The sequence below is a fragment of the Culex quinquefasciatus genome, chromosome 1, assembly GCF_015732765.1.
Source record: "Culex quinquefasciatus strain JHB chromosome 1, VPISU_Cqui_1.0_pri_paternal, whole genome shotgun sequence".
In the NCBI taxonomy this organism is placed as follows: Eukaryota; Metazoa; Arthropoda; class Insecta; order Diptera; family Culicidae; genus Culex; species Culex quinquefasciatus.
In genome coordinates, this window is record NC_051861.1 from 11,518,355 (window position 1) to 11,533,403 (window position 15,049).

The following is a 15,049-nucleotide window of genomic DNA, read 5'->3' on the forward strand; positions in this document are numbered from 1 at the left end:
TTAAAAGATTATACAAATCTGTGCCTATTAATTTTTTTTTAGATATATACAGCAATTCCCCACGAAAACAGCTTGATTCGAAAAAAAAAGTTCTCCGATCGGGCTCAAAATTTTTCTGGGGAATCCTTGGCCGAAATAATTAGACCCGTATTTTTTTTTTGTTTGGCCATTAGGGTGACCTACGCCGTGTAAAATGGCAATTTTCGTCGATTTTCGCAAAAACCACTTTTTTTAAAAAGTCTTATCTCCGCGCCATTTCATACGATTTTAGCTGTCCTAGACGCAAAAGAAAGGTGATTAGTTCGGCTTTTTGGGAAAAATAGTAAGAAGTTTCAAAAATCTAGCTTAACATTGGAAAAGGTCGTATGAAAACTTAAAATGCTGTTTTGAAGGTCTCGGGACCAAAGAGCCTATGTCTGAAAATATTTTTATCTGATTCCTCGGAAAATTTCATATAACATATCATAAAATTGTGAAAAATGGCAACATATCAAAAAAAAAAAAATTATAATTAAAAGACGCAACTTTTGGTACCCTAACATGTATGTATAGGTCATCGCTGAAATTTTAAAGTTATCGTCGATTTTTCCCCCCCGTTTCCGTCATTATCCCATTTTCGCGCGTGGCGCGTCAAAAAACCCAGTTTTTATTTTCAAAAAATCGTATCTCAGAGTATCGAAAACATAACTTCACCATTTTTTGATATGTTATGTGAAATTTTCCGAGGAATCCGATAAAAATATTTTCAGACATTAGCTCTTTGGTCCCGAGAACTTCAAAACAGCATTTTATATTTTCATTCAACCTTTTGAAATGTTAAGCTAGATTTTTGAAACTTCTTACTATTATTCCTAAAAAGCCAAACTAAAATGGACCTCGGATTCGTGATCAGGGGCAAAAGTTACCCCTTAGGACAAAGTTTCACGCAAATCGAAGAGGGGTCGGGGCAACTGCTGTGTGAGTTGGCGGAGAATTACCCATATAAATTTATTTTTATTTATTTAATTTTTGCTTTGAAGCTTATTTAGAAACATTTGTTGTTTTGGAGCATGATTCAATTTGGGACATTCACTTATTTTTGTTACGAAATTAAAAAAAAAATCTTTTTATTTCAAGGCCTACTGTGCTCAAACGCAGTATATTAAAGAAAATGGATGGATAAATAAAACATTTGCTAAGCGATACAGCATTTCCCAATGCACAGTGATCCAGATAACTTTTAAGTTTTTTTTTGTGTTCTAAAAAGTTGTTGGGCTTACCAATCCAAGCAACTTTGCCGAAGACACCCTAATAGTAAACCACCCTAATTTTCAACCAATTTGCAACAACGACTCTTCTGAAGAAAGCTCCAAAACTTCACAATTTTTCGGAAAATTCGTTTTTCACTTAATTGCTATCTGGACCACTGTGCAATGTAATATTCCAAAAATTATTCAATTAATCCGTAGGTTTAAATTGGTTTGAGCACACACTTAACCTTTTTTAAATCTGTCTAGGGCATTTAAATATACAATTTCATATATCAACAATTCAAAATTGAAGACATTTGGTTGTTATTAGTTCATTTTTTCTGGCAACTTTACCTTCTTGGTAATTCGCTGCGCTATTTGGTTATATCATTGCCGAAATATAGCTATTTGAAGTAAGAAGTTTTAAAAAATGGTGCCACGATATCTCAACACTACTTTGACCAAATCATCTCATATTTTTTGTGAAATCTCGTTAATCTTGTCCTGTGTGCATGACGATGACCGATTTACAAAAATTTTGTTTTAAAATAAGATACAAATATTTTTCATGTGTTTCATATAGAAAAAAATCTCCAGTTTTTGATTTTTGTATTTATTAAAATGCAAAATTTCAAAATCGGGCTCCGTCATACACACGGGATATGTGTTGCGAGTCTTCACCCCAAATTTCAGCCAATTAGGCCATATTGGTGTTGACCAAATGTCACCTAACTAGAGATTCTTTGTTTTGAGACAAAACCAACCCTCATGCCAAATATGAGCAGTATTGGTGAAGGTCGTGACACATAACACAAGCGAGTTAAATGGTCTATCAAGACTTGCTAATAAACTAAAGTTATATTCATAAATTCTGAATCTAAATTTTAATGTGTTTTTTTTTCTAAAACATACAAGACCGACAAATGGCCGACTGGAAATGATACCTTTGACAGCCTTAAAAAATTAAATCAAAAACCAAATTGAAATATGTTCATAGAATTCCATCAAAACTTGCGTTCACCTTCAAAAAATTTATCCAAATTAGTAGCACCGCTTTCCAAACGTTGATTTACATTGTTTCGACACTTTTTCCGCTGCTGCTCCGTCCAGGCGCTTCCCGCTCATGGAAATTGGTTGAACCGAAAATCGCATCCCGAAAATAGATGCATTCGGCGTCGCAAGTCAAAAATGTTTCCATCCACTCCTCCCCCAACCCGCAGCAAGTTTCGCTGGCATCCCTCGCACATGCATAGTGTGATCGGAAGTGATTCCAGTTAAAGAAAATGTAGAAAATGCATTCCATTTGAGTTTTATGAAATAGTTTAAAATTATGCTTTTAAATTGAAATTCAATTATTGTTTGTTATTTATATTTGCAGTTTAACAGTTGTAAAGAGTTTTACAAAACGAAAGATTATTTGTATGTTGACGTGGTCCACTAGGGTGTAATATCAAAATCGATTTTCCAGCACAGCACTTTTTCAGTTCCTTTTGGGGTCCTAAACAACTCCCCAAAGTTTGGGACCGATTGGTTTAGTCCTCACTTTGCGCAAAGCGATTCAATTTTCCATATAAATTTGTATGGGGAAAATCATTTTTTTGGATTTTGGTATTTATCAAATCCACGTTTTATGCTATATCAAAACCGGACTCATATTCGGATGCTCTAGAATGTCCTCTACAACTTTGCCGAAGAGAGTATGGTGCTAACTTGCTCCTGAAAGAAGATATAGCGTCCTCAAAACTCGTCTAAAACGTGATTTTCGAGCAAAAAACACGTTTTAGACGAGTTTTGAACACGTTGTATCTTTTTTAAGGGGCAAGCTAGCACCATACTCTCTTTGGCAAAGTTGTAGAGGACATTCCAGAGCATCCGAATATGAGTCCGGTTTTGATATAGCATGAAACGTGGATTCAATAAATATCAAAAACCAAAAAAATGATTTTCCCCATGCAAATTTATATGGAAAATTGAATCGCTTTGCGCAAAGTGAGGACTAAACCAATCGGCCCCAAACTTTGGGGAGTTGTTTAGGACCCCAGAAGGAACTAAAAAAGTGCTGTGCTCACTAAATTTGGACAACTTTATTTTTTTCCATACTACCATATTACACCCTAGTGGTCCACTGTACATTGAACGGTGGCAACCTTATGGCATTAAACACGTATAAATAACATATTGAGAGAACTGAATTGTCCCATACGAATGAACGAACAACGAAAGGACGACGAACGGTGGTGGTGCAGTTTGCACTCACAAATCGGTGAACTGTTGGTCAAAAGTGTCCTCGAGTAAGAGGTATAATTACAAATGTTTACGGTAGTCTAACTTGTACGTGCGTCATACGCGTTCTGACCTGAAATCCCTTTGGCCAGTTGTCGCACTTACATCAATTTTCAGGGAGTGACAAGATAGCACGACCAGATTGAAACTACTTCCATTTGTAAAGTGACATTTTTTCGGATTTCGTTGAATATCTCAGGATTCAAAACGAATTTTGGGGATCTGTGAAGGTGATGCATTGTGAGCTGCACAAAATGGCGTTCGTGACTCAATTTGGCCCAAAATGCACGTACGACAAGTTAGCACACAAACTAAAAGTGACAGTTCGTCACTTTTTAGTTTGACTTTGGCTGCAGTTTCGTTAAGGTGTGAGATTTAGGCTTCCTGAATAGTAAATTTAGGCTACGAATGGGGTACTAAATCCCTATGTAAATTTTTATGTACAACGGTTAAAAAAACACGATTTAAACCATTTCTGATCACTTTTTTTTTCATTTTAATGCAAAAACAAATTATTGACAAGGCAACATTTTTTCGATGGATCAACTATGGTCTCCTTGGAACGAGCTGTCAAGTAGGACCTTTCTGCCATGAAGGACAGTTATGTTATTTTTGTTTTAAATTCAATTAAAAATCCATTTTAAATCTTTTGCGGTCGTTCAATGGGTCATTGTACTCTGAAAAATAAGCTTTATCGTTATGAGCCTGGAACCGTGGTGTAGGGGTAAGCGTGGTTGCCTCTCACCCAGTCGGCTTGGGTTCAATCCCAGACGGTCCCGGTGGCATTTTTCGAGACGAGATTTGTCTGACTACGCCTTCCGTCGGATGGGGAAGTAAATGTTGGCCCCGGTCTAACCTAGAGGGTTAGGTCGTTAGCTCAATCCAGGTGTAGGAGTCGTCTCCCTGGGTCCTGCCTCGGTAGAGTCGCTGGTAGGCAGTTGGACTAACAATCCAAAGGTCGTCAGTTCGAATCCCGGGGTGGATGGAAGCTAAGGTGTAAAAAGAGGTTTGTAATTGCCTCAACAACCAATCCTTCGGACACCTAGTTTCGAGTAGGAATCTCGCAATCGAGAACGCCAAGGCAATGCTGTAGAGCGAATAATTTGATTTTTTTTGAAACCTTAGAAAAACTTACAAAACAATGAATGGATTCAATAGGATTTATGCTTTGGTAAGTTCGATTCAAGGTTAAATGCTTGGTTGATTAAAATATAACATTAAACTGTTTTTATGTACCTAATCAGTGTTTTCACTACATTTCCAACCAAACCTCTGAAAATATTCAATTACAAGTTATATATGATTTTTTGAACATGGATGATTGTAACTGTTTAAAAGATTATTTAAAAATAAATAAAATATACATAAATTGTCAATATTTTTGTACATAACAACAATACAATATGGTCAAATATGGATTTGATTTGTGAACAAACAGTGCATCTCTTCACGAAATGAATGTTTACATTATGAATTTAGTTTTTTGTTCCTTGTTCGAAAAATGTCTAGATTTTAAATAGAACGTAAATTTCGGTTCACTGATCAAATCCGTCTGCCTGTGTGGATCAATCGGACCGCGCGCTGGACTCACAATCCAGAGGTCGCTGGTTCGAATCCCGAGGCGGACGCAAAAAATTCTAAGTGTAAATATAGGTATTCGGTGCCCTCTCCCCGTGCCATACCTTCACACTTAGGAGACCCGGGAGGCGGTGTCTTGTCGCAAAAAGAACGATACACACCTGTGGAACCGTTGACGAAACCGCAAGGTTTAAAAGGGCCACATTATAAGGTGTTACGTCGATTCCGTTCCGATCAAATCCGTTTCATTGCCTACTTTTGTTTGTTTGACCACTTTCTTGTTTGTTTTTGCTGCCTGTGCTGAGATAGTTCTAGAAACTTTGTTTCAAACAGGCAGATGCTTTAACAGGAAAAAACAACTACCTACTTTGGCTCACCGGCTCACGTGAGCGCAAAACACTCCGGTGAGCGTGAGCGTGCACGAGCTACCTGATAAAAACTCACGCTCCAGCTGGAGCGAGCAAGCTTTCCGTGAGCGCTCGCTCATTTGCAACCCTGGCTATGAGCAACAATTTAACAAATTTTAATTTCATTTTAGGACCCAATTCTCTGTAATCATCTTATGCTGGGTGCTGAATACTGGTTCGCAAAACGGCCTCAATTTTGAACTGTCAAAGTGGAACCAATTTACTGTTCGCCAAAAGTCAAGAAATGTTTAAAAAGTTGAAGGCGAGATGATCTTTTTTTATGATTATGAATTGAAGTTGTTTATAGAGTCTTAATCTTGATTTGATTCCGTTTGAAAACCTAATGGTTTAGTGAAAATCTTTTCTCTGTTTGTTGGATCAGCTTCGCTAGAATTAGCGATGTTTTTTTTTTGCTGGACCAGGAAGAGCTGCAGAATTCCAAAATCAGCCAGGAAATTTATCTGCGACATCGCAAAATGACACTTTCGCCGCAGTTCTTCGTCATTCGTAAAAAAGAAAAACCTCTTCTAACCGATCCAAACATGAACACACACACAATTTCCAGCATCAGTATCAGTAAGAAAAAAGTCATGGTTGTACTTGAACAGCTTCTTAATTTGTGTATGTAAACAAAGTGGGATCATTCGAAAATCACGTTACGCATTCGCTCTATTCGTACACCCTTAAGCAACCATGCGCACCCCCTTATTTAGGTTACCCAAATAGATAATCGTGGATGCGCATGGTTTACTCAAATTCAATTCTGGAACGTATCCAGGAAGTCCAAATCTTCCATACCTTGACAAAACTGAAGTGTTTACTGACATCAACCTCAAATTTTTTTAGTTACGTTATTTATAAAACTGAAAACTGGTTCGCCAATTCTCCAATTTATTATTTCAAATCTACCCGAGTTTTCCGTGCCTCTACAATCGCATTGCAATGATGTACCAACAGTTCATAATCAGTCCTGTAATGTAACCGGCCAACAAAACGACGCAGAAGGTCCTTAGCAAAACCCGAGAGACATCGACTTAAACTGCCAAAACCTCGTATCACAGGGACAGGATTACACGGAGAGCAGAAAAGGGGCACAAGTAGTGTTGGCAACACAAGAACTAACTTATTCCACTCTCTATACACCGGCTGGTTTGGGCTGGAAAAACGAGAGAAATTTACTTGCTGTGGCTATGGCTATCCTGACGCCGAAAGCTCCCCTGAACCGAACCTGGCCAGAGAAAATCGATCCAAACAGCACGGCAACCGTTGAATGGGTCCAAGAATTTAATTCATTTGAACAAGTGGGAGAAAACCTAAATTTTATTACTAAAGTATTTCGTGATAGTTTCTCATATAGGTTGAAAATCATTTTAAAGTGTAACAAATCAAGCGCTCACTTTTTTACCAGAAGGGTAGAATAATCAGAGCTATGAACTTTTTACCACTCTTGATGTAATTTATAAAGTTAATTATTTAAAGACAATTTTACAAATAATGTCATTTACAAACTTGAAATCTCATTGTTTTCATAAATGTCATTTATAAGTAACTCTTCAAAAAAAATTCTCATAATTTCAGATCCAAAATCAACTTCAATATCCTAAAAAAAAAGAGATACATAACCACAGCGAAACACAGCGACTCCACAATAAACCGCTGAGTGTGCGCAGTTGGGCCACCACGTGAAGTGAGTAGAGTAGAGCTGGTATATTGTTGGTTGGTTGTTGTTTGCTGGCTGGCTGGCTGGTGATGGAAATTGGCGTTCCACAAAGAGGGAGTTAGTCAGAGAAGTCGGTGCTCGACCGAGAAAACGCAAAACAGCGCTGATTCACACACGAAAAGACGAATGTAGCGAGCGTACGAGCGATGATTGAAATTGTTGCCGATTGGAGGCGCCACCAGTCGGAGCGGTGGAATAGTTCTGGTATGGTGGATGAGCACGTGGGACTTAAATTGGCAGTTGAATTAGTAATCTATAGATTATTTCATTTGTGCATGGTTTTCCGTAACAAAAACTGTAATGAATGAACCTGAATTCACCGTTGCCTACAATTTTGTTCAATTTTATTAAAACAAAAGTATCATTTATATTTGTATTAATACAGCAATTCCATTTGAAAAGGGCACCGAAGAAAAAGTTCTCCGATTGGGCTCAAATTTTTGTGGGAGTTCCTTGGGCAAAATAATAATACCGTCAGTGGGGGTGACATTGGGTCTGGGGGGTGAGATTGGGTCAAAGTGATTTTTTACGGATTTTACTATTTCTCAGGTTCTTCTCATTGAAACTGAATTCTGTTAAAAGGGTTGTGTAGGGGACATCTTAAGATGACTTCGCTGAAAAAATCTCGTTCCTAGAACAAATCCTGTTATTTTGGCAGCTGTCTAAAGTTGAGGTACGTTTGTGGCCAAAAATGACCTCTCGAAAAATCATTTTTCTAATACGTTTGTTAGAATTGCTCGAAAACTACCCAAATGTTTGAAAATCTCCACTTCAAACATTGTAGCATGTCAATACGATTCCTCGAACAAGAAACACCGTTGGATGACTTGTTTTACCATATCGTTGTATTTGAGCATCATTTTAGTTTCATTTGACCTAATGTCACCCCTCTAAGGGGTGAGATTGGGTCAATTTTCAAACTATTGGCATTCAAGGTAGTGTTCATCAAAATCCACCATATTTTGGGAAAATGTCAGTAAACTATCTAAGAACAAATCTACGTTGAAAGATTTTCAATGTTGTTTAAATTGTTTTTGTTATTAAGAAATTACGAGAGTTGTATTGTTTTTTGACCCATAGTCACCCCCACTGACGGTACTCGTGTTTTGGTTTGTTTTATAATGACCTACACCTTGATAGGGCGGGCGGTTCCATAAATGCCCATTTTCGTCAATTTTCGCAAAAACCTCAGTTTTTCAAAAATCATAACACCGCACCATTTTTGCCGATTTTAGTTGTCTTAGATGCAAATGAAAAGTGGTTAGGTAGCCTTTCAAGGAAATATAATTTGAGGACCGATAAAACTAGTCAAACATTTGAAAAAGTCGTATGAAAACTTAAAATGGCGTTTTGACCGTGAGGATTCCGAGTTATGATTTTTTTTCAAATAAAAACTCAAACTTTCGGCGCGCCGCGCGCCGAATTGTGAAAGTGACAAAAACGGGGAAACAACCCATACAACAACTTTTGTCACTAAAACTGCGATAACTTTAAAATTTCAGCAACATTTTATTTTTAATTGACCACCAAGGTCTTAAGGAAGTGAATAATAGTAAAATAGCCTTAGCTTCGGCTAAACATATACTAAAATTGGAACGATACAGAGAAGATTAGCATGGCCCCTGCGCAAGGATAACACGGAAAATTTTGAAAAAAAAAAAAAAAGTTTTCGAGTGATAAATAGCTCAAAAAGAAGTGAGCAACCAAGTTTCTATCAAATTTTTTGCAAAATTTGTTGTTTAAATAGTGAAAATCAACAAATATAATGGAGTTAGAAGCGAGTGCTTAACCTGCCAAACATACGAGAATTCCCCTTATTAGGTTTTTGTTAAGGGGTTACATACATGTAGAAAATCACAAAATTTAATATTACAGAAAATTTGTTCAATCACTTCTGAAAGATTCATGAAGATATTTAATGATTAAACTGAGTAAAAGACGATTTAAGTTCACAATTTTGCCATGCGCAAACCGAACTGTCAAATTTTGTGAGCGTATTTCTCTGAACACCGAGTTAATTTACGGGTGCCACGATATCTCGAGATGGATAGGACCAAACTGGCTGAAATTTGAAGGGAAGATTCTCAAGACATATCCCGTGTGCATGACAAAGATCGATTTTTAAAATTTGGGTTTTTTGGGTTTTTTTAATATAAAAATCAAAAACATAAGAGAGCAACTCTCTACCAAAACCGGAAATGGATTTTATTTGTATTTTTTGATTTGGCTCAAACTTTGTGGGGGCCTTCCCAAAAGAGCTATTTTGTGCCATACAATTTTGGCTGCTGTCCATACAAAAAATGTACCATCAGTGGGGGTAAATATGGGTCAAAAAACGATACACCTCTCGTAATTTCTTAGTAACAAAAACAATTTAAATAACATCGAGGATCTTTCAACGTAGATTTGTTCTTAGATAGCTTACTAACATTTTCCCAAAATATGGTGTAATTTGATGGAATGTGTGTGTGTGTGTGCAACCAACCAAACGGGACCACGCGGTCGCTTCTTACAAATTGAGTTGTTTCCATGTATTTTTAGATCTACATTCTATACATGCAAATAACTCGCATAGGCATTTGGAAGGTGTTAGCTCTGCCGAGCTTCGGTGACCCATTTCTACGCTGGCTAGCCGAGCGCGAGGTACTTCAGCTTTGTCGACAAGCCCCGCCCTGAAGAACGTTTGGACCAATCGGATTCAAACGTTATTTAGAACTTCCGAACCCTTGTCAAATGGACAAGGACCCAGCGCGTATATAGTTGATGGTGGTAACAGTATTCCTAATTCCAGTCATAGCTCACCAAGTCGTGATGGCTAGTGGTTAGCATTTTTGCTTACCAATCCAAAGGACGGGGGATTGAACCCCTACTCGAGCGACTTTGATTTTTCGTACACGTTCAGAGTTTCAAGATTTATATTTCCTATACTTTCTCGTTGGGAGCAGATGGGAATCGAACCCAGGACCATTCGCTTACAAAGCGAACACCGTAACCAGTCAGCCACGGCCGCTCCTATGGTGTAATTTGATGGAATCTACCTTAAATAGCAGTCGTTTGAAAATTGACCCAATCTCACCCCTTAGAGGGGGTTACATTGGGTCAAGTGAAACTAAAATAATGCTCAAATACAAAGATATGGTAAAAACAAGTCATCCAACAGTATTTCTTGTTCGAGGGAATCGTTTTGACATGCTACAATATTTGAAGTAGAGTTTTTCAAACAGTTGGGTAGTTTTCGAGCAATTCCAACTAAAATATTAGAAAAATGATTTTTCGAGAAGTAATTTTTGTCCAAAAACGTACCTTAATTTTAGACAGCTGCTAAAGTGACAGGATTGGTTCTAGGAACGAGATTTTTTCAGCAAAGTTATCTTAAGATGTCCCTTGCACAACCTTTTTAACAGAATTCAGTTTCATTGAGAAGAACCTGAGAAATTGTAAAATCCGTAAAAAATCACTTGACGTAAATATTCAAACAGCTGTAACTTTTAAGGGGTTACATACATGTATTTTGGCAAAAAAGTCAGAGGTTAGTATGAGCACACACTTCAACTTTATTTAAATTCTTTTATCATGGCATTAAAATATACATTTTCACCTACTTTCAAAACAAATTTGAAGATATTTGGTTGAATCGTTGCCGAGATAGTTTCAAAAAACGGGTGCCACAATATCTCAACACATTCTTGACCAAATCGGCTCAAAATTTTGGTGAATACTCGTTAAACCGATTCCGTGTGCATGACGAAGCCCGATTTTCAAAAAGTTTATTATAAAAAAAGATAAAAATATTTTTGTGTTTTTCATATTAAAAACCATTTGTTTCTGATTTTTGTATTTATTAAAAAAGCTAATTTTAAAAATTGGGCTTCGTCATGCACACGGGATACATCTTGAGAGTCTTCATCTAAAATTTCAGCCAATTTGGTCCATCCCATCTCGAGATATCGTGGCACCCGTAAATCAACTCGGAGTTTAGAGAAAAACGCCAACAAAGTTTGACAGCCCGCTTTGCGCATGGCAAAATTTTGAACGTAAATCGTCTCTTACTCAGTTTAATCATTAAATATCTTCATGAATCTTTCAGGAGTGATTAAAAATCATGTTTTGAGTGGATTTATCGAATAATCTGTAATATAAAATTTAGCGATTTTCTACATGTATGTAACCCCTTAAGTGAATTTTCTGATCAGCATTTTTGGTGTCTTCGGCAAAGTTGTAGGTATTATTGAGGACTATTCTGCCCACCATTGAAAAAACGGCTAATACCCACTTTTGGCAAAAACGAGATATTAGCACCAGGTTGTAGAGGATGTTCCAACGCATCTTCTGAACCGTGAATTTCACAGAAATAATGTTTAGATTTGGCTGCCGATGCGAAAAACCAAACGGCTAATATGCCACTCTTATGGGAAATTGCCTTGACGGAGATTTTGTGACAAACACTAAAACGCGTTTTTCTCGGAATACTTGATTTGGCATAATAGCCGAATTTTCAATTATGGGCAGTATTGAGAAAAAACTAGGTACACGGAAAAAAATTGCAGATTTTTTAATCAATTTTTTTTTACAAAAACTTAATTTCCCCAAATTTGTATTTTTTTGGATTTTCGAAATTTTTTATATGTTTTAGGGGAGAAAAACCCACAACTTTTGAGGGAAAGATAAACATGGTCAAAAAATCTGCCGCCGAGTTATGAATTTTTGAAAAAAAGTGATTTGTGGAAAAAAAACCGAAATTTCATGCAAAAACAAATCTGACGTAATTTTTTAATGTAAAATTGAATTTCCAATCGGAGCGAGTTATGGCGCTATAACCACGGCAAATAGTGTCCAGGGCATTCGTGGAAATACAATGTCCCATCTCAGAGGGTCCCGGAGTACCAAACCTTCTTAGCATGGTGCTCCCAACGAATACAACCAAAAAGTCTCGGAGCGTATGGTGGTGTGTCCCCACGCTTCTTCCTCCCCTGTCGATTCAGAATTGTGTTGTTGTTCGAACACTCAGTGCTCAAACTCAACCCAATTACGAGTCATCTCTGCGATACGGCTTTACGCAGTAGGCCTGGCCGCTTTAACGCTTGTGATGTTTCAATGCATTTTCAATGCAATGGCACACTACAAGTGTTAATAAATGACAAGAAGAGTGCTAGGCGTCATCTAACCTAAGGCACTCTCCAGGATCCCTTCGAAAGATTGGCTGCGCTAGGGTCTGATTAGATTAGATTAGTAAAATTGAATTTCCAATCGAAAAGTACTTTACAGATTTTTTGACCAAGGGCTCTGATTTCAAGATATAGCCACCGCAAGTTTGATTTTAGTCAAATATTTGTAGTTTTTCGATTTTTAAAAGTAGTGACCGTGAGTGACCATCTCTATTTCTATTTTTTTTTTTTTTTTGAAAAGTTCAGAAAATTGGCTATGAAATTGCCTAAGAGACATTGAAGATTGGACCTCTGGTTGCTGAGATACAGCGGCTTAACCCTTTCAGGCCTGAATTTTTCTGAGCTGTGTTAATCTACAAATTTGGTACCAGTAGTCAATTTTTTCCATGAGTAAACAGAAACAGGCAAAAAAAAAGTTACATTTCATTACACAGGGACATCACTGAATACGAACCATAATCGGAAACTTGGTAGAATCGTGTTGTTACGGCGGTAGACTCCAAGATCTTTATTCCAGGACACTTTGGAGGACCCAGAACATCCCAAAAGTGATCCAAATAGCTCCGAGTGTTGCCAAAGGGTCCCAGGGACATCACTGAATATGAACCATAATCGGAAACTTGGTAGAATCGTGTTGTTACGGCGGTAGACTCCAAGATCTGTATTCCAGGACACTTTGGAGGACCCAGAACATCTCAAAAGTGATCCAAATAGCTCCGAGTGTTGCCAAAGGGTCACAGGGACATCACTGAATACGAACCATAATCGGAAACTTGGTAGAATCGTGTTGTTACGGCGGTAGACTCCAAGATCTGTATTCCAGGACACTTTGGAGGACCCAGAACATCCCAAAAGTGATCCACATAGCTCATAGTGTTGCCAAAGGGTCCCAGGGACATCACTGAATATGAACCATAATCGGAAACTTGGTAGAATCGTGTTGTTACGGCGGTAGACTCCAAGATCTGTATTTCAGGACACTTTGGAGGACCCAGATCATCCCAAAAGTGACCCACATAGCTCATAGTGTTGCCAAAGGGTCCCAGGGACATCACTGAATATGAACCATAATCGGAAACTTGGTAGAATCGTGTTGTTACGGCGGTAGACTCCAAGATCTGTATTCCAGGACACTTTGGAGGACCTAGATCATCCCAAAAGAGATCCAAAGGGATCAAAGTGGTCCCAAATGGTCGTGAGGATGTGACTGGTAATAACTAAACTTCATTTGCCTTGAAAAATCGTTGTAAACCTGAATTATCTTCAACATTTTCTGAAGTTTCCAAATTTCAGGTTTTCAGGATGTTCTAGGTCGTCAAAAAGGCCATTAACAACCACTCAAACATTTTTTCCTAGGTAGAGAAACTCATAAATTACAACTTTGCTGAACAATGTTATATGTTTTGAGCACTGTGTGATTTTATACAACCGAATTTCGGTATGGGTCATATATGACCCATCAGGCCTGAAAGGGTTAAAGAAACAGAAACAGGAAAAATGAAGTTTTGTAAGTCTCACCAAAACAACCCACAATTTTATAATGTTTATATCTCAGCAACTAATGGTCCGATTTTCAATGTCAAAACATGAAACATTCGTGAAATTTTCCGATCTCTGTAATATTTTGAAATTTTCTAAATCAGGACTAACATTTTAAAAGGGCCAAACATTGAATGTAACGCCCATTTAAAATGTTAGTCTCGATTTAAAAATATTCAAAAAAAAATTATTGCTATATCTCAGCAATTATACTACCAAATATCTTCAAATTTACTTTGTAGAAAATGATTGAAAATATATCTTTCAATTTTCTGAAAACATTTTTAAAAAAGTTTAAGTTTGTGCTCGAAACAACCTCGAAAATTTGTGCTGATTTACATGTATGTAACCCCTTAATGGCAGCCTATGACCGAAAATGTAATTTTTAGTCAAAATTTACTCTTAATGGCGTCATCCATAAAGTATGTCACGCTCTAGGGGGAGGGGGTCTAAGAAAGTGTGACATTGCGTGTTATAAGTATAGGAAAGCGTGACAAAGGGGGAGGGGGGGTTAATTTTGGCTGATTTTAGCGTGACGTACTTTATGGATGAAGCCTTAAGCTGCTATTATGGCAAAAAGGTATCCGGCAGACACAACATTTTATCATTGTTCCCCGTGTCTCCTTGATGACTACTCTACCCTAGTTTCTTTCTTTTTTATTAAACTTAAATGATTTATTCAGTTTTTTTTTTAAGTTCATTCAGACAATATTAATTTCTCAACTCAAATCATTTTCTCTGTGTAATTCTACTCTCAAAGAGTCACCAAGTGCACAGAAATGTCACGCCAAGTTCAGTCTTTAGGTGCACTTCGTCCCCCTCTGCAAATCCCTCGAATTCAACCTATCACGCTTATTGGTCCACTTGAACTTTCGCCTAGCGCTCGATAACGCGCCCGCTTATCTATAGACCAACAGACTTATTCATATTCAGTCTTAAGAAGCTCAACCGGTCCGGAAATACAAATTTGGAATATACCACACGATTAGGTTTGGCATTGAATATAAAAATAGATGCATTAGTTTGCTAATGACCCCGATCTGCTGAAGAGATGCTTTCAAAAAAAAAAAAACTAGAGATTCACAACACTTTCTGGATCCAATTTGGTTTTGACTGGCCACGCGTCCG

The 15,049-nt window shown here is 37.5% G+C and overlaps 1 non-coding gene across 1 annotated transcript; it reads left to right on the forward strand.

Annotated features, from left to right (window-relative positions):
• Nucleotides 1-8,779: 8,779 nt before the first annotated feature.
• On the forward strand, nt 8,780-8,887 carry LOC119765703. Its single transcript, XR_005276917.1, has one exon. It is a non-coding gene; the product is annotated as a U6 spliceosomal RNA (small nuclear RNA).
• Nucleotides 8,888-15,049: the final 6,162 nt, after the last annotated feature.